This window comes from Mus pahari, chromosome 4 (assembly GCF_900095145.1).
Source record: "Mus pahari chromosome 4, PAHARI_EIJ_v1.1, whole genome shotgun sequence".
In the NCBI taxonomy this organism is placed as follows: domain Eukaryota; kingdom Metazoa; phylum Chordata; class Mammalia; order Rodentia; family Muridae; genus Mus; species Mus pahari.
In genome coordinates, this window is record NC_034593.1 from 136,340,677 (window position 1) to 136,358,827 (window position 18,151).

General features: G+C 43.5%; 1 protein-coding gene across 1 annotated transcript in view; it reads right to left on the reverse strand.

The window, feature by feature from the left end:
• Nucleotides 1-14,459, reverse strand: part of Adgrl2 (adhesion G protein-coupled receptor L2) — a 259,127-nt gene extending 244,668 nt beyond the window's left edge. The window contains exon 1 of the mRNA XM_029537612.1: nt 14,285-14,459. The gene's annotated coding sequence lies outside the window, so the exon portion shown is untranslated. The remainder of the gene's footprint in view (nt 1-14,284) is intronic.
• Between the last annotated feature and the right edge of the window lie 3,692 nt (nt 14,460-18,151).

Sequence of the window (18,151 nt, forward strand, 5' to 3'; positions counted from 1 at the left end):
AGAGAGAGAGAGAAGAGAGAGAGAGAGAGAGAGAGAGAGAGAGAGAGAGAGAGAGAGAGAGAGAGAAGCACATATGTTTGTTTATGTGTATATATGTACACATGCAGACACGTGTGTGGCCATGCTTGTAGAGGCCAGAGGTCAAACTCAGGTACCTTCCCTCATCTCTCTACCTTAGCCTTGAGGAAGTTCCCTCACTGAACTTTGAGCCCATGCATTCGCCTGGGCTGGGTGACTACTGCCTTTCCGGGGTCTGTCTGTCTTTCCCCTCATCACTGTGCTGTCAACTCTGCAGTACAGGTGGAAGGGTTGGCTTCAGCTTGGTTTGGACGCTGGGACACTGAGCTCAAGTCCTCGCGTGTAGGCAGCAGACACTTCACCCACTGAGCCGTTTCTCCAGATGCCTGTCTGGTCAGTGTGTCCAAGCAACACATGGTGGTTGTTGTTGTTGTTGTTGTTGTTGTTGGTGGTGGTGGTGGTGGTGGTGGTGGTGGTGGTGGTGTGTGTGTGTGTGTTCATTTATTAATTAGAAGTTAGAGGGCACTTAGTAATGTTTGCCTAATAATAAGATAGCCATTTGTTCCAGGTTGTCTGGCACAATCTAGTGTATGTCTCTTGCTCTGGCATTATTATTAGTAGTATCTGTTTTCACTGTTAAAGGTATCTAAGTTTAACTGAGACATTATATAGTTACATTGACCTATCTATCCTTAAGGAACTCCTTAAGGAGAGGCAGGGATCTAACGTGACAAACCCTGTAGAATTTCTCCACATTCCATCATTTCAACTTACTGTGAAGCCATAGGCAAATTACCTGTCTACTCTGAGACCAATTTTGCCATCAGGAGCATATGGTTAATAATAGCTCATAGAGCTGTTGAGATAACATGAATTCAACGGTGTTATGTCTGGGTAGACACACAAATGGGGCTCCCATGACTACCCTGTAAGATTGATATGCATTTACTCAAGGTGATCAGCATTTTGGGAGGCACTAAGAAAACACCCATTAGTCACGTCCATCCCTATCACCACCACTCTTCTGTGCACCAAAGGAGGCTGGCCATAAACATTAGAGATGATCCGTTTGCCCTCTCGGTTCACACTTACACTGCTCGGGGATTTCTATCTGTGGAAGATGCTTAGGTGCTTGCCTGGTACCCACAGCAGGGGATGGAGATGCTTAGGTGCTTACCTGGTACCCACAGCAGGAGATGGAGATGCTTAGGTGCTTGCTTATATATACCCACAGCAGGAATTATTATCACTTGCTTGTCACTTCAGAGGACTTTGTTTTGCTGAGAGGACAGCATTTGGCCCTGTATATGTGAGCTTACTTGCTATAAGAATGAACGGCTCAGAACATCATGAAAGTACCCGCAGTGTACAGCAGACATTACTACACTTGGATACTCTGGGCAGAACCCAGGCCCTTCTGTCATGTGAGGAAGTTTCCTTGAAGTCCCCATCTTCAAGTGATTTCCTCCGTCTAATTGCCCATCTGTTTCTACTTTGATTTTTAAAAAATATTTAAGAATTTACTAGTGTGCGTCTTACTGTTTCAGGTAGTGAGCTCCAAAGATGTGTCTCACCGGGTGGCATACGTCTGCCTCTTGTACTGCACACACCCTGGTGTGATAAAGAGTGGGACTTCTCAGCTACATCTAGACATTTCAGAAGTAATGCTTCACTTTATTTACATTGTAGCTTTTAGCATGCTCTGTGTGTGTATATCTGTGTGTGAGTGTATACTTGTCTGTGTGTGTGTATCTGTGTGTGTGTGTGTGTGTGCGCGCGCACACTCGTGCACCTGTGTGTGTATCTGTATATGTCTGTGAGTGTGGAAGCTAAAGGACAACCTTGGGTGTCATTTTGATGATATCCACATTTTTAAAGGGTCACAAGGTTTGGAACTCACAAGCTGACCATTATGACCTGGCTCCACCAGGGATATGTGTGTCTCCAACACCCCAGAACTGGGACCACTTACATATATCATGGTTCTGATTTTTTTCCTACGGGTGCTGGGAAGCAAACTCAGATCGCAAAACTTCTATGACAAGTGCTTTGTCAGCTGAGCATCTCCCGGCCCTGGCATATTATGTTATGCCTCTGAGTCTTGGCCTCCCATTTGTAAGAACAGAAATATTCCTGAACTCACCAGAGTTTCACATATGAAATGTGACAATATTTGTAAGACTTTCAAGCCATGTAACATGAATTCACCCCATGGCACTCATGTCATTGCTCCTCGGTATTGGCTAAAATAGTTCGTGGCACTGCGTCAAGTGACACTGACAAAGACCAGCTTGCATTTGTTTCTATTGAAACAGGGAGCCAGAATGCACACCCTGTAGGTGACCTTCCCCCATCAGAATGTCTGCGGAACACACTATGGATCCTCCCTCACGGGCCCGGGTTTTCTCTTCCAAATTCCCACGCTTGCTCGACTTTGAGGGGGCATGGTTTATTAATGGCCTTCCCTGACTGGGCATGCATGGTTTGGAGTCCATTTCCCTCAGGAACTATGTACGTGAGTTCTCCTTAGACTTTAGAAAAAGCCTTAGCAATATAGCATCAGACGTGGCATTCCCAGGTCCAGGCTCCACTGAGCCTAACTCTGTTAGTCCAGCTCTTCGCCGTGGTGCTCTTCACTATCCACGCTCCTGGATACACACACATTGAGGTATATTCTCCAGGAAGCACAGTGGCTACAGATGCAGTTCAGCCATGCATCGCTTGCCTAGGTTATATAGCAAGCCCCGGTTCAAACCCCAGTCTCACTACCACCCAAAACCACACCGCCAACGCAAATATTAAAACACTTATAATCCCATCACTCAGGAGCTGAGGCAAGAGGATTGTTGTGAGCTGCTGGTTAGCCTAGGCTACATAGGTGGGTTGCAGACGTTGTGTAAGTCAGGTCTCCCTTTTAAGAGTGCCCTGAGGAGGTCATGCTACCTCTGTCCCTACACTCACAGAAAACCACTGATACATCCCATCCCGTTCTTTCCCTTCCTTCAGCCTGGAATCTCTAGAATAGGTTTTCACTGACACGGCCGGAGACAGACCCCTGGGTATCTACCCATTTGTACTGGACATGGAAAGGTTTGATGTGCAAAGCTGCAAGAATCTCACCAACATTATGGCGGGCACCTAGCACATCACAGTATTATAGTCAGCATTTGCCCAACGCCCTCCTACTCGCAGAGAATTAAAACCAAACCAAACCACTGACTTGCATTAGGAATGCCTTTTAAGAATGATGAAAACTATTATAAAATCCATATCTCTGAATGCATATCATTAATGTTACTTATGACAACAGGAAAATGCATCCAACATGTAGTTCAACATCTAGGAAGATGGCTCCGTAGGAAAGAGACCTAGCTGTGCAAATGTACAGACCTTAGTTCAAATCTCAACATCTAAGTAAAACAGAGGCGCATGACTACACATTGTCATGATCCCAGTGCACGACTACACATTGTCATTGTCCCAGTATATGACTACACATTGTCATGATCCCAGTACACAGAGCAGGCACAGGCAGCTCCCGGAGCTCTCCAGCCAGCCTAGCTACAAGCTTTAGGTTCAGAGAGAGGCAAGCGTTCACCCTCACAGTCACGGGCATGCATTACAAATGCACACACATACACATATATGCAGTTCAATTCTAGCAGACGTCTGTCTTGCAAAAAACACTTATGAACTGTTAGTGTCAGGGACTGAACTAGATGTTCCTCCTATGGATGCCATTTCTACTTCAGGAGCAGCTGACAGCCACACTCTGGTGGCCTTGTGTGCTTGGCAGAGGTATTCTGCAGCAACTGAACAAATGAGCCAGTCACTGCAAGGAAGACACCCAATGGTAAGACATAAACATCTGGATAAAAGTTATAACCAAGTGAAAGATGAATCTGTCCTGTGAGCTTGATCCTTTCCCACATCCTAGAGATGGGGTCTTTTGATACACTCAGTGCTGATGCTCACAGAGGTGTTCCTTGCTAGATGTGCAAACATGGTGGCATTTACGAAAGCGCTGTGTGTCAGTGAAACTGTATTTTCCAAATGAGCAATTCGTGATGTCTCAGAATCATGTAATCAATGGGAAATGAAGAAGCGGGTATTGGATCTCCTAGGGATGGGGTCCAGGGTAGCTGTGAGCCCCTGAGGGTGCTGGGAACTGAGCTCTAATCCTCTGCAAGAGCTGCAAGTGCTTTCAATGGCCGCATCATCTCTCTGGCCCTAACAACATAGTTGTAAAACTTAACAGGGTTTCAAATCCCATCTTGCAATGGAACGAACCTATTATAGAAGGTTCATTACTGAGCAGAGAATTATGTTTCCTTGAAAGGGCCATTAGAATACGCTTTCCTTTCCTAGTTGTCTGTGGCGAGCTCTTTCTTTCGTCCTTCCTCAGTATGGAAAACAGCACGGCACTATGGCAGATCGGCCTGGAAGGGAAGAGGGGAACTTAGCTCCCTCAACTCAAGCCTCACACATACTCACAAAATATTTAAACAGCATCTCTTCTCTAGCTGATTCTCTATCTTACAAATGTCTTTATTTTTCTTTTTTAAAAAAAATGTGGCTTGTGGAGCTAGCAAGACAGACCAGCAGATAAAGGTTTTTGCCACCTGACAGGCAAGTTTAGTGACCTGAATTTGATCCCAAGACCTCAAGGGAAGCTACAGGGAGAGAGATGACTCTACAAAGTTGTCCTCTAAACTCCAAGTGAGTGCATGTGAGCACACATAATAACAATATACTTAAATTACATTTTACTTTTTAAAAAAGATTTATTTCTTTATTTTATGCATATGTGTACACTGTAGCTATACACATGGTTGTGGGCCATGATGTGGTTGCTGGAATTTGAACTCAAGACCTTTGAAAGAGCTGAGACATCTCATGAGCCCTAAATTACATTTTGCAATGTGTCACATAATATGGGTTTGTTATGACTCTTTTTTGTTGACTTAGCAAAGGCTCATGTATGAACAATAATAATAAATTAAAATTTATAATGTATCATAGGGAATGGGCTGATTGTGACTCTTTTCAGTTGAATTAGTAATTATGTATGTAATATTTTCAGTTATAATTTCCAATGTGATCAATATTTAAGGGTATAACCCACATAAAGGCATGCTACTGGGTTCCTTGATACTTTTTTAATCTGTGAGAGAGTGTCTCATGTAGTCCAGGCTAGCCTCTTACTAGCTAGATAGTTGAGAGGGTCTCATGTAGTCCAGGCTAGCCTCTTACTAGCTAGGTAGTTGAGAGGGTCTCATGTAGTCCAGGCTAGCCTCTTACTAGCTAGGTAGTTGGGAATGACCTTAATCTCCTGGTCTTGTTGTTCCTGTCTCCTGAGTGTTGGGGTGACTGCCACACACCAGCATACCTAGTGCATGGCTTACCTAGTGTGTGTTCACAGCTGCTGGGTAAGCATTCACTATAACTCCAGGCCTCCTAGTGTGTGCTCGCAGCTGCTGGGTAAGCATTCACTGGGTGATAGGGAAGGCACGGCGTTGGATAACCTCTGCGTCAGAAGGGAGCCCCTTTTATCTTGCTATCCAAGATGCTTTGTGAAGGGACCTATGTGGTCAGGGACACTGGGACAGATACAGCACATCTTTTAGTCCCACTGAATTGATGGGATAACAAGTCTCATCCTATCAGGCAAGGCTCACCTTTGATTTGTGCTTTCTTAACAGGATTTAACAACTGTGGAGGATATAAATACTTATGCCTCTTCCTGTTGATAGGATTTACATTAAGTGAAATTTAGTATGGAGCCAGAAAAACAGAGAAACCAACAAACAATGAAAAAGGCTTACAAGCACACAACACCCTGCATGCTCCAGCTACACTGTGAGACTGTATTCTGGTGAAAAGCCTCCAAGGCCTTCCCATGGGGCAGCTGTTCGCTTCCCTGTCCGCTTGAAGAACCACAAGTCTGTCTGCTGAGAAATGATCCTGGTACTCTGCAAGGCCAGGTAATTTTTAATAATAATTTCAATCTCTGAGACTCTCAGAGTTTGCACAGGCCCAACCCCTACCCTCGGCCTCTGCAAAAATATTTAAGTGAAATCCAGAAATAAAATGAGGTCATATGATAGACATCTAAGGGGTGTATTCCAGTTTTTATGATTCAAAATATTAAGCAGTTCCCCAAGTTAGAGTCTAGTGTATAATTTAAATGCAAACAACAGCATATGTAATTTTCCTCTGTTCTAAAGCACCAAGGAGAATAAGCATGTGCTAAAGTGTTTCTGCCCACATCACTCTCTGTACATTGGTTAAACAATCAGCACTTCTGCAGATGTGCGCAAGAGCATCAGGAGCACTTCTGCCTCCTCCACCAGACAGTCATGCTGTTCTGGCGGTACACACACATAATGGAAACAAAATTGCTTTAAATAATCAAAATACACAAAGGCACTTTTCTCCCCCCTGAGTGATTGGAAATAACCCTGACAAATGCTTGCATTTGGTGAATTATGAGCCAGCCAAGTTACGTTTGCATAAATATAATGAAAAACATTTTTTAAAAAATTTAGTGAGCATATAAAGCAACGCATTCTCTTGGTAATGAATTTCTGTGACAGATAAACCAACAACCGTGCGGGGCAACTTTATGAAGGTGCCTCCCTGTGTGTTTAGCAAGGGAGGGGAAGAGAGATGGGGGGGGGAGGACATAGAGAATGGGGGGAGAGGAGAGAAGGAAGATAGAAAGGAAGAGAGGAGAGAGATTATGCATACATTGTAAACACAAACAAAATTGTGCAGCACTGTATAAATGTCAGGAAGTCTTACAACTAAAGAGACTGAGAATGAGCCTAAACTCAGGGAAGAAGAATCCAAAGGCTGTGCGAAGCCACGCAGTCCACGTGGCTCGCAGATCATTCATATTCCTCAGACATCGCCCTCTGATCACCGAGATTACCCAGCGCATAAACACATAATTATATTCTCTTCCAACCATCTAGACACCATACCTCAGCTGCGCATGTAAGCAAGTCTCGGTGTCTAGGTGAAGCCAATTTGTGTGTGGTTAATAAAAATGTATTTGAATAGGGAGAAAATAATTTCCTTCTCCCAGGTAATATGGTGCGATTTGCTACCTGGCTGCTGTGAATGCACAGAGCATCAAATATGTGGATGCCAAAGGAAACAGATATGACTCTTAAGAATTCTGTAACCTTCAGAGTGAGCAGGGCTGAAGCGAAAGGGAAGGGGGCAAAAAAAGGTTTAAAAAAAAAAAAAAGGAAAGAAAAGAAAAGAAAAGAAAAAAGAATTCTGTAGCCTTTCACAGTAGCCAGGACTGGGGACACACCTTGATACAAAAAGGATATGTCCAAGGCCTTTCCCCCAACAGGCTAGTCATATGACACAGGAATTTGTGCTAAGGGCTATGTCAAGGACTGGCCCTCTGCTAAAAGATAAAGTGGATCAGGAACAATGGGTGGAGTGCAGGTAACTTTCTTAGGGGAAAATTCTCCTGATTCCAAAGCATGACTAGGAGGAAGTGCTTGCCTGCCATCCACGGCCTGAGTCACGGACCATCATCTACTCTTTCCCCATTACCCGCCACCCACCTTCAGTTGATGGAGGAAGTGTGAGGCGGAGAGAAACCAGGACAACCAGCCTCCGGGTGGCTCCATGGGGTGGAGACCAAGTAAATGGATCTTGCCTCCCTCGGAGGCTGCCTACCCTCTCCTAAGCCTGTCTCTGAGAGTGAGCTCCCAGGAAGCACAGGGCTGCTCCAGTTCCAGGTTTCCCAGGGAGCAGAGATGACAGGCAAGCCCTAAGACTAGCATCTGCCTTCTCTTCCCAGGAAAGAATCTTGCCTTCCCAGGAATCTTCCCAGGAAAGACTCTCTCCCGAAAGTCACAGTGACTAAGCCATTAGGACATCCCAGTCCTGTGCCTCCCGCTTGCCGCTCATCAGGCCCTCCTGGAAACTGCCCCTGCCTTGCCCTTTCCCCTCACTGGACATTCCGGGGTTCCCTTTGAAGCTGTAAGCACAATTGCCGCCCTCCCACCTCCTCCCAGTCTCTATGCCTGGGATCTAAGTTGGTTCTCTACCTTGGCAGAGAGAAAACTGCTTGTCTACTCTTTGGGTCACAGACCTGGAAATGGGTTTTGAACCGTATCCAGCTTTTTCTTTAAAAAGACAGGTACTAGCACCGCCCCCAGGGAATGATGTCCACACTGAACTGTGTTCCCTCCTGTGTTTGCCCTCCTCTCTCCTCTATTGTTATGTTTAGGCACAGTCTTACTTTGTTGCTCTGCCTAGCCTAGAATTTGATAAGTAGATAAGGGTGGCCTCAAACTCAGAGAGACCTACCTGCCTCAAGTCCCTTTCATGCCTCGACTTTCCACTCCATGCTGGAGCGAAAGAAGTAAACCATTAAGATCACCCTCTTTCCTATTTTAAAAATATGTTATCTCCAAGGTTTAGAAGCTTAAAGTCAGATGTGACCACTTCCCTGACTCTTTCAACACTCATTGGCAAATCACGAATCCCTTCCTCTTCTTGGGGGGGTGGGGGGGATTTCAACCCCTTTGTGCCTCCTTGTCAGCTTCCTCTCTCAATAACCTCTCCAATACTCTGTAGGACTTCTCTTCATCCAAAGAGATCCACATATTGCTGCCAGGAAAAGCTTTAGAAACGCAGTTTTGTTTGTGTTTATAACTATTTTCATAGATAAACGCATTTGCTCCAGACATTTGCTTTGCCAATACTTTGCTTTCCCTATGGAAGAAACGTCTTTTCTGTTACCTTCTCACTGTTTCCTCTTGGTGTCTTTGCATAGAGTGTTGGTGTCCAAGAGGTTTTCCCTTCCCATAGAGAAAAGAAAGGCCTGACATCTTTACCTTCAAATCCCTGGGAACCTGACAGCTCCCCACCAAACTGATGTTCAAGAGTCTTTGGTTTTTAGATTAGAGCGATTATTTTGTTTAAAGATTTTTTTTATAAATATTTATTTATTTATTTATTTATTCATTATATGTAAGTACACTGTAGCTGTCTTCAGAGACTCCAGAAGAGGGCATCAGATTTTGTTATGGATGGTTGTGAGCCACCATGTGGTTGCTGGGATTTGAACTCAGGACCTTTGGAAGAGCAGTCAGCACTCTTAACCTCTGAGCCATCTCACCAGCCCCTTGTTTAAAGATCTTTACCATTTCCCCATTGGCTACAAGCTACACACGCCTTCTCCAGGTAAAACAGAGCCATGAGATTTAGAATTTGGAAAAGAAGAGGAGCCCACACAACAAAGACCGGTAGGGAGTGGGGAGGGGGGGATAAAAGGAAGCAGCAGCAGTTTCTGGGGGGGCTTGGTTCAGAGTTAAAAATCCTAGCACTTGAGATATGGAAATAGGGGCGTTAGGCACTCAAGGTCAGCTGAGGAAACTTATCAAGCTGGAGGCCAACCTGGGGTACAGAAGACCTTGCAAGAAGGCGGCATCAGTAGACCAGCAGCACTCTGATACCATTTTTCTCCTCTGCTCTTTCACCTACCAGATACAATCATCCACTCAAACAGCATTCCCTCCCTCAGTCTCATAGAGTCTGTGCCCCGGTTATGCCACGCGGAAGCCTGTTACACCCAGAGGATGCCCTAGGCCCACTGGCATACATTTAAATGAATGTTGTCCTCCACTCCTATCTTTAGACGGCCAAACCTGACCAGCTACTAGCTAAGCGTCTGAATGCCGTACGCATTCTCAATGTTAATGGTCATCCCAGGCAAGTGGAGCAGAAGTCAGGGACGGAGAGCCTTATCAGTGGCTTATGGGTGTTTTCCGCAGTTTTTCCAGCCTAGGGGTGTCCTGTTCACAGTGTCACACCTTGGGGGCTCTGAGTCAACAGAAATCTGGGACGCGTAAGGAGGAAGGCATGCTACTGAAGGAAGAGCGGTAGCAGACTTCCTGTATGGTTCTGTAAGGACACTCAGTTCCTGCAGCACGGCCAGAGGTGACCAGGAGAAAGGCCACCAAGGTAGGGTTTCCCTAAGTCAAACCCTATGTCCCTTGCTTCATATATAGATCCCCTGCCCACAACCCAGGCCTTCTAGTTGACAAGAGGAGTCATTGAGAAAACCTTTTTGTGCACTGGAAGTAGAGAAGCTGAGCTAGTAGGGAAGGCACGCACTCGCTAATGGCAAATTCTATCTCAGCTCTCCCCTTACTGTGGCAGAAGGGAAGCTCTAAGAGGGACTTTCCATCTCTTCCTCTTTCCACCCAGTTTCATTTGGAACGGTTGTAAATTGCAGTGTCTTCTCTTCTGTAGGAAGCTAGAGTCCTTTCAGTGACTGTGTGATGTCCACCTTCCCTCGATTCTCAGGAGGTGACTTCACCAATGTCCTCAATAAGATCAAAGGCATCCTTACAACTCTCTTCACCCCCATCTCAGACTGTCTCTGTCGTGATCCCCATCTATTCCCCTCTCTTGGCATGATGAGAACAAGACAAACTACTTTGCAGCTACCTTGGCTCACTGAACTCTCCAAGTTCAGCCCCGTTAGTGATTCACCTCCCTCTTAATTGCTCTTGAATTGGTGGATATTTTGTCTCCTTAAAATGAAGTCACATTGCCCTTTTATTGTTGTCGTTGTTGTTAGCCAAAATTGGTAGTACAGGTTTGTACTGTTTCTAGAGGATTAAAAGGATTGCAGGTTCAAGGCCAGCCCAGGCCTGGCAATTTAATGAGAGCCTGTCTCAAGAAAAGAGGAGAGAAGAGAAGAGAAGAGAAGAGAAGAGAAGAGAAGAGAAGAGAAGAGAAGAGAAGAGAAGAGAAGAGAAGAGAAGAGAAGAGAAGAGAAAAGAGATTGTCAACTTACATGAAATGTCCTTGCAAGCCCTGATAATGAAAACACAAATCTAGGGTACGGGAAAGCCATTCCGTAGACACACAGACAGCAGTTGCTGTGCAAGGCTGAGGATGGGAGTTCAAGTCCTGAATCTTGAGCATTCCCGTGAAATGCTGGGTAGGTGCAGTGGTTGCCCATAAGCACTCAGAAGACAGAGCTAGAGACTCCTGGAACAAGCTCACTAGCTCGGCTTGCTGGGATTGATAAGCCCTGCCTCAATAAATGAAATGAAGAGTGACTAAGAAAGACACCCAAAGTCAGCTTAGGACTTCTGCACACATGAGCACACAAAAGCATGCATATCCAAACAACACGTGTGCCCACATGCATGCGAACATGCAAATACACATACATACACACCACCTGTGAACACACCAAAATGCTCATAAAATATATAAGTAAACAGTAAAAGTAACAGAGGCTGGAAAGATGGCTCAACAGTTAAGAGCAGTGGTTTCTCTTCCAGAGGTCCTGAGTTCAAATCCCAGCAAGCACATGGTGGTTCATGACCATCTGTAATGGGATCTGATTCTCTCTTCTGATGTACAGAAAAACAAAGCACTCAAATACATAAAATAAATAAGTGAAAAACTTTTAAAAAAGTAAAAATAACAAGAACAATAAATTAAAATACAGTTGCAGTTTTTTAAACACACATATTCTATTAATTACTCTGGATCCACATATATTTTTGCTTCTTTGTGATTATGGATGTCTGATCATGATGGACTCAAGTTGTTTAAGCTCAGGGCATTAGCAGCTCACAGTTCTGGAAAACCAGTATTTCAGATTCTGCCCGCCACAAGTCTAGGCTAATGGGAAGAGCCGCACATCAATCTATAGGCTGTGCCTATTTTTGTTTCCCATGGGCTTTTTGGAAATGGTATTTAAAACTTTCTCTTCAGTATATTTCCCACAAGACTTTTGGGCTTTCCTAATGGATTACTTCATATGCTGTTCATAATTTACCTCAAACCTTAAAATGAAGGCATCTCCTTCTGTCTTATACAAGAACAGGGCTAAATGATTGTCGGAAAATAAGTCAGTCTACCAGGGGGCTCTTGAGAGCTGTTTTATGGAAGGTCATGGACCCTTTTGTGTAAGGTGGACTTCTGGGGTAGGAATGCTAACTGTGTTTCCTGGGGAAACCTAGCTGTGTTTCTTCTAAAACAGAAGCACTGGCGCAGGGGCTGTGTCATTGTTGTTTATCCCTTGTGCTGTGGCGTGTGTGGCACGGAAGGAGCATCATAACCATTTGCAGATAAGTTGGCAAGGAAACGGTGTCAGTATGAGGAGACATGTGGACCTTTAGCACGCACACTGGAGCGGTGTTTCCCGACACCATTTTCTGAAGGAAGTATCATAGCCCCTTGGGGTTGTGATTTAGATAGATTGTCCCTGTAGGGTGTTTTCAAGATGCTGAGGAATGTGCTTGTATCTGATCTCCGTTAAGATCCAGAGAGCAGAGTGGAGCCGCTGCCTCTGGATTTAACTGGGATTAAATCCTTGCACAAGGAAGTGAGCCAGGTTTTGGCCTGAAGCCTCTGGACCTGGCTGAAGCTGGCCACAGAGACGAGATTCTGAGACAAGGAGGCAGTTCAGCTGCGTCAGCTGACTGGTTTCTCCTGGAGTTTAGTTATACATTTCTACTTGAATTTAATTATAAATATACACTGGAACGTCGCTTCACCATTTATGAAGCATGATCAGGTCGGACAGTCCTGTGAAATGCTGAGTACAAGCCCCAGAAAACCCGTGTAAGGGATCTGAATCCAGCAGTGGATAAATCAGTATCACGGTGACATTTACTGTTTCTGCCTCTGTTTTTGAAAATCCCCAAACATCCTTTTTTAATCGAGAAGAAAACAAGGTATGTCACTGATGAAAGCGGCATACATATTTTCTTGCTTCTTATTTACAGAAAGAGGAAACATCTGAATTCTGTTTGCTAACTACAGTGTGATGGGAGCGAGCCTGCAGGCGGTGTACAGTCCCTGTCTGCTTGCCAGCTCTGCTTAGTCCCAACGTATTAATGAACAAGTGCAAGTATTTGAAGAATCAGCATTTCCGCATTTGCATGCAAACTCTCATGCTGGGTAATTATACACAGAGCTGGCACTCAAATTAATTAAAGCTGATTTCTCTGTGACTGCAAACTGGTCCTATTCTCCTCCCCCCAACTCCCCCCTGCTTCATCCTCCTATGAAGTCATCTCTCTACACTCAATGTGACACTTCTGTCTCTGGTATTCTCAGGAAAGTTAATGTTTGACAATTGTGAGGCCGGCGATATTTCAGAGAGCAGCTGACAATGGCTGGGTAATATTGTGCTTCCCCCAAACCCTTTATAGTATAAAGATAAAGAACAGCTTCTAAGCATTGGCTTTGTAATTATCTGAAATAATAACATAGACAAATTATATATATTGTTCCAGTGGGTTCCCTCCCATCTTGGATGACTCCGCCCACTTGATTAGAGCTTACAAACAATTCATCAAACTTAAAATTTTCGTTTATCTGATGTTAACAAACAATTAGTCTTGATGGGCTCAGTCTTAATTTTGAAAAGGCTATATAACAAATGGTGTTTTCCTTTCAGAGCTTCGGCCTGGGCCATTCAAGATCAGGGAGATTATGAGAGAGAAAGCAGCGATGACTGCTAGATTTGATTAAGACGTTCTGAGTCCTCATCAAATAGAACAGAATTGAAACGGAGACTCTTATTTGCCAAAGAGATCCCTGAACATTAACTCCTAGGGCAGAAGGCTTTCCTAGGCTCTTCTGCAATCAAGCCATCTTCTCTAGTTTCTTCTTCCTCGGAAGGAACTATTTCTGCCACAATTCTTTTGAAAAGACATCCTCAGAGTAATTAAGATATCATTATGATTCTCATTCATAAATTTAAATCTCTGGATGTGGGTAGCTACCAAACATCTTCTGATAGGGCTCCTGGAGAGGAGCTGTTTTGACAGGTCTCTTTGAAATCATTCCCCACCACTCAGGCCTCCCCCTCGCCCTCCTCCCATTCCCCATACTCACTCCTCCCCCCTTCTTCTCCTCTTCCTCCCCCCTCCCCTTCTTCCTCCCCCTCCCCATACTCCTCCCCACTAGAAGAATGCTTCTTCTTCCTCTTCCTCTTCCTCCTCCTCCTCCTCCTCCTCCTCCTCCTTCTCTTCATTTCTCTTCAACACATTAACCAGAAATGGCTAAACAGACATCTCCTGTCAAGGCTGGCTGTCTCTTTGGTAGAGAAAGCATCACACAGTTCTGCCGGTCCAGTCCAGTTCAGGCTGCTTACTACACAGTCAAGTTTGTCCTAGTAATCTACATTTAAAAGGCAAGGTATAGGAGGAAATGTAACGTGTCAGTAAACTCCAAACAGGAACTGAACTAGCCTTACCTTGTCAGAAGTCCTCGAGCCACACAGAACACCACTTATTACCTCCCTTCAATCTGAGGCAAGTGGTCCAAGAGAAGGAGACGTAAGCCTTCCTGGACGAGGCTTCTGACCAGACCAGCCACAACACCACTACTAGGATCCTCCGAAGCCTGTCCTTCTGGCCCGTCACGAATTTCCTACGCAGACAGGTGTCATATTGGCATGAATTTCGTTGCCAAGTACATTTTAAGAGGTGGGCGTGGCTGACAACCTGTAGCCGGTCCCACTAGTCTTTAAACTCTCTTAACCCTCTCTGCTTTTAATATTTCGCACAGGCACCCGGTGACTTCATAAGTACCCACGCACAGGGCTCAACTCACTGAGGTGTGGGAACAGTATCGAGTTAAGTAGCGCAGTCATTGTCGTACACAATGCTCGTTGCTACTGGCAAATACCTATTTGCTGAATCAGGATTGGGCTGCGGGGAGCCGGACTGGGCAGTTCGACGGCTTTCTGTTTGTTTCCTTTTTACAAACCATCCTCTTCTAATTAACTAGTTAGCAAAAAGAGATTCTTCTTTTGATATTTATTCGTTAACACGAAGGCTTTCATCATAAAGAATTACTCCATTTCAATCTTTCTTTTTAATTACAGCAAACATTTACAAAACAAAAGACAGTCCCGCGGCCCCCACCCCCAAATAATTGCAATTAAGTACATGCTTATCTTGTTCATTTAGCTCTTAAATTATCTGATGGCAAATCAAGCATATGTGTCAGTTAAGATTCAAACATATTCAGTTACAATATTCATTTTTAAGAGGAAAAAAAGTATTCCATAAATTTGAAGATCAGTAACTTTCTCTCTCTCTCTCCTTCCTCCTTGTCTTCTCCCCAGCCCCATACAACTTGGATAATAGATGGGAATATTAAAAATGATTTTTATATATGCATCTGTCTTATAGACATTTATAGAAGTAGAATTTTGGATATGTCACAACCATACATATTACCTGTTAATATATCACGATAAAAATAATGTTTAGAAAATGAGGGTCTCCGGGAACATAAAGGCCTGACACTACATATGATTTGAATTGTGTTGTCAACGGACTCAGGGCTGAGATTGCAATGTTCTCAAATCTCTTAATTCCTGTGAGCAAACTTGCAATTTTAAAAGTTATTTAATCTCAAATATCAAAGTGTCAACGGATACTCTCTCAAAGTACGGATTTCTTGTATCATACTGTAGCCTTTGCTTCAAACTGCCTTCCATCCATCTCAAAATTGACACATAAGGATGCTCAGTCAAGACCTGCAAACACACTTTTATAGGTGTATTTATGATTACATAAGTGGAAATTGTATGAGCTTTGAATGAACTAACCTGCAACCTTCTGTTGCCTCCCTCTGTGTACTGGAGTGATAAACTATGCACATAGGTGCACCTGGGAATCATTTCCTAAGTAAAGGAAATCCAGATAACTTTAAGAGAACACATAATTAGCTCTTAGATTACTCATTCTTATTTTATTTAATATACATGTATATATTAAATACATATGTTTGTATATACATCATATGCATATGCACATGCACATACATACACACATACACATATAGTGTGTGTTGGGGGAGTGAGTGTGTGAATGTGGGTGTGGGTGTGTGAATGTGGGTGTGGGTGTTATATGTGTTCAGGTACCTATGGAGAAGGTATCAGATACGGAGATGGCGTTATAGTCAGTTGGGAACTGCCTGATGTGGGTGCTGGGAGCTGAACTCCAGTCCTATAGAAGAGCAGCAGGCCGAGGGAATCCCCGAACCATCTCTCCAGCCCGCGCTCTCATTTTAAATAAAGCTCTTCATTAGTTTTAACCATTCCATTTCTGAATAATCTATTCTTTAGGATGAGTGGCTCTGATTTTTTTTTTTTCAGAAAAGCTTCATAGGATAAATTTAATCCCTATTCCACATGAAAGTTATTCAACTATTTGAAAATGGCTATCATTTTTCCCAAAGTCTTCTTTTCTCCAGATGGAATGTTCCTTTAATCATTATAATATGATATGGCTTTTAAGGCCTATCATCATGTTGGATGGATTCCAGTTTGTCCGTGTCTCTCCTAAATGTGGCAGTCAGAACTGAATGTATTACTTGAAATGTGGTCTAATTATGCAAAATACAAGCGTCCTGCAGTTGCTCAGGCCTCTATTTCAAGTCATTTATAGAGGCAGGAAATGCATGCTGCAAAGGGGTGGGGGTGGTATCCTGATCATATTCTCTGTTTCTGAACTTTACTAAAATGTCTGTCTTTTTTTTTTTTTTCAGACAGAACTCTGTTTAATCAAATCTTTCATGTCTTTTTCTTGTTGGAATTAATATTTTGAGTGGAAAAAAATGAGTGGCATGCCTATCCACACTAGAGTTTGTCTTGGTGCCAGTGTGTTGTTCTAATCATTTGATATATTTTTTTGATGCTTGACTTGGCTAACCAATGTGTCTGCTACCATATTTTACTGGGCATTGTTAAAAGGCATCTGGGTGGCTCCGGTGGGTCAGACATCATGTTGTTCACTGATGATACCAAGAGCAAGAAGATGAGGGTTTGTCGGGAAAGAGCTTTGCCCACTGCAAGGGGCCTGCTGGCATAACTATAATAGCTTAGACGCTGTCTTCTTAATGAAAACCTCTAACTCTGCTTCTGGAATGTGTATATTGATCAAATGGCCTCCCGAAGTTCAGTTCTACACTCTCCTGGAAAGGGAATGAGATGGATTACCTTAGGGTCGTTTAGTTCTTAATAGAGCAATGCTGATTTGTAATAGCCAGGGCTGGGTTTTCAAATTGCTATATTTTACTTTATGTATTCCGTGTCAACTTTCTTAGAGAATGACCTGAAACTCAGACCCTACCTTGCATTCTTCCTAAACCCAGCTCAGCATTAACTGAGTCTGCCTGACTATCCTGTTTTCGTTAATGCCACGGTCATAATGGGCAGAGCTGCTCATCTGAAATCCCTTTCTAGGGAAGGCACTAGAACATACTTATATTTATTCATTTCCACTTCTTGAGGTTCACTTACTGTAAGGGCATTTATTGGAAGGAAAGTAAAAATTGAATTTGTTCTGAAAAAAAAAAAAAAAAAAAAAAGCAACTCAAAGATACTCCTTAAAATATCTACCAGGCAGTGGGTTATCAGGGGTGGGGAACATACAATGATGTTTTGTAAGGAAGTAAAGGACAGTCAGGAAACATTTCAAATTCAGAGCCTCAATTGGTTGATGCTTGTCTAACACGCATGACACCCCGTGTTCGAGCCCCAGCAGCTTCTGTAGTTGCAGATTCGGGAGGCAGAAGGGATTAGAAACTGAATATCACCTAAATGAGCTGGAGGTTAGCCTGGGCTATATAAAATCCTATTTGAAGATGAAAATAAACAATTACAACTCACAAGTCTAAATTACATTTGAAAATAAAAGCCTATGGAGGCGCTATCCGTTCTCCTTGGCACAGCGCTGTTGCGCTAATTCACTGCAGCTGGAAGACCGTGATCACTCAAGAACTGAAGCCCAAATTCCCATCAGTTGCTTGCAGAAGGGCAATTATGGGAGCTGGTCTGGTCTGGTTTCATCATCCAAGAAGAGTGAGAAGAAAACAAAAGGGGAGGCATAAATAGTGCAAGGCCTGTTATGCCTGAGAATTCTTTTTGTTTTAATTATCTAAGTTTTCATTAGTAAGTGCTTTGAAATATATGATCTTGTTGGTGAGGTAGCTGTTTCAAGTTTTTTTTTAAAAAAATAATGGTTTGTTTTCTACTATATTTAACTGTAATATTGCTAAGAGCTAACCTTTTACACTTGTGTGCCAGAGACTGTAGTGCTAAACATTT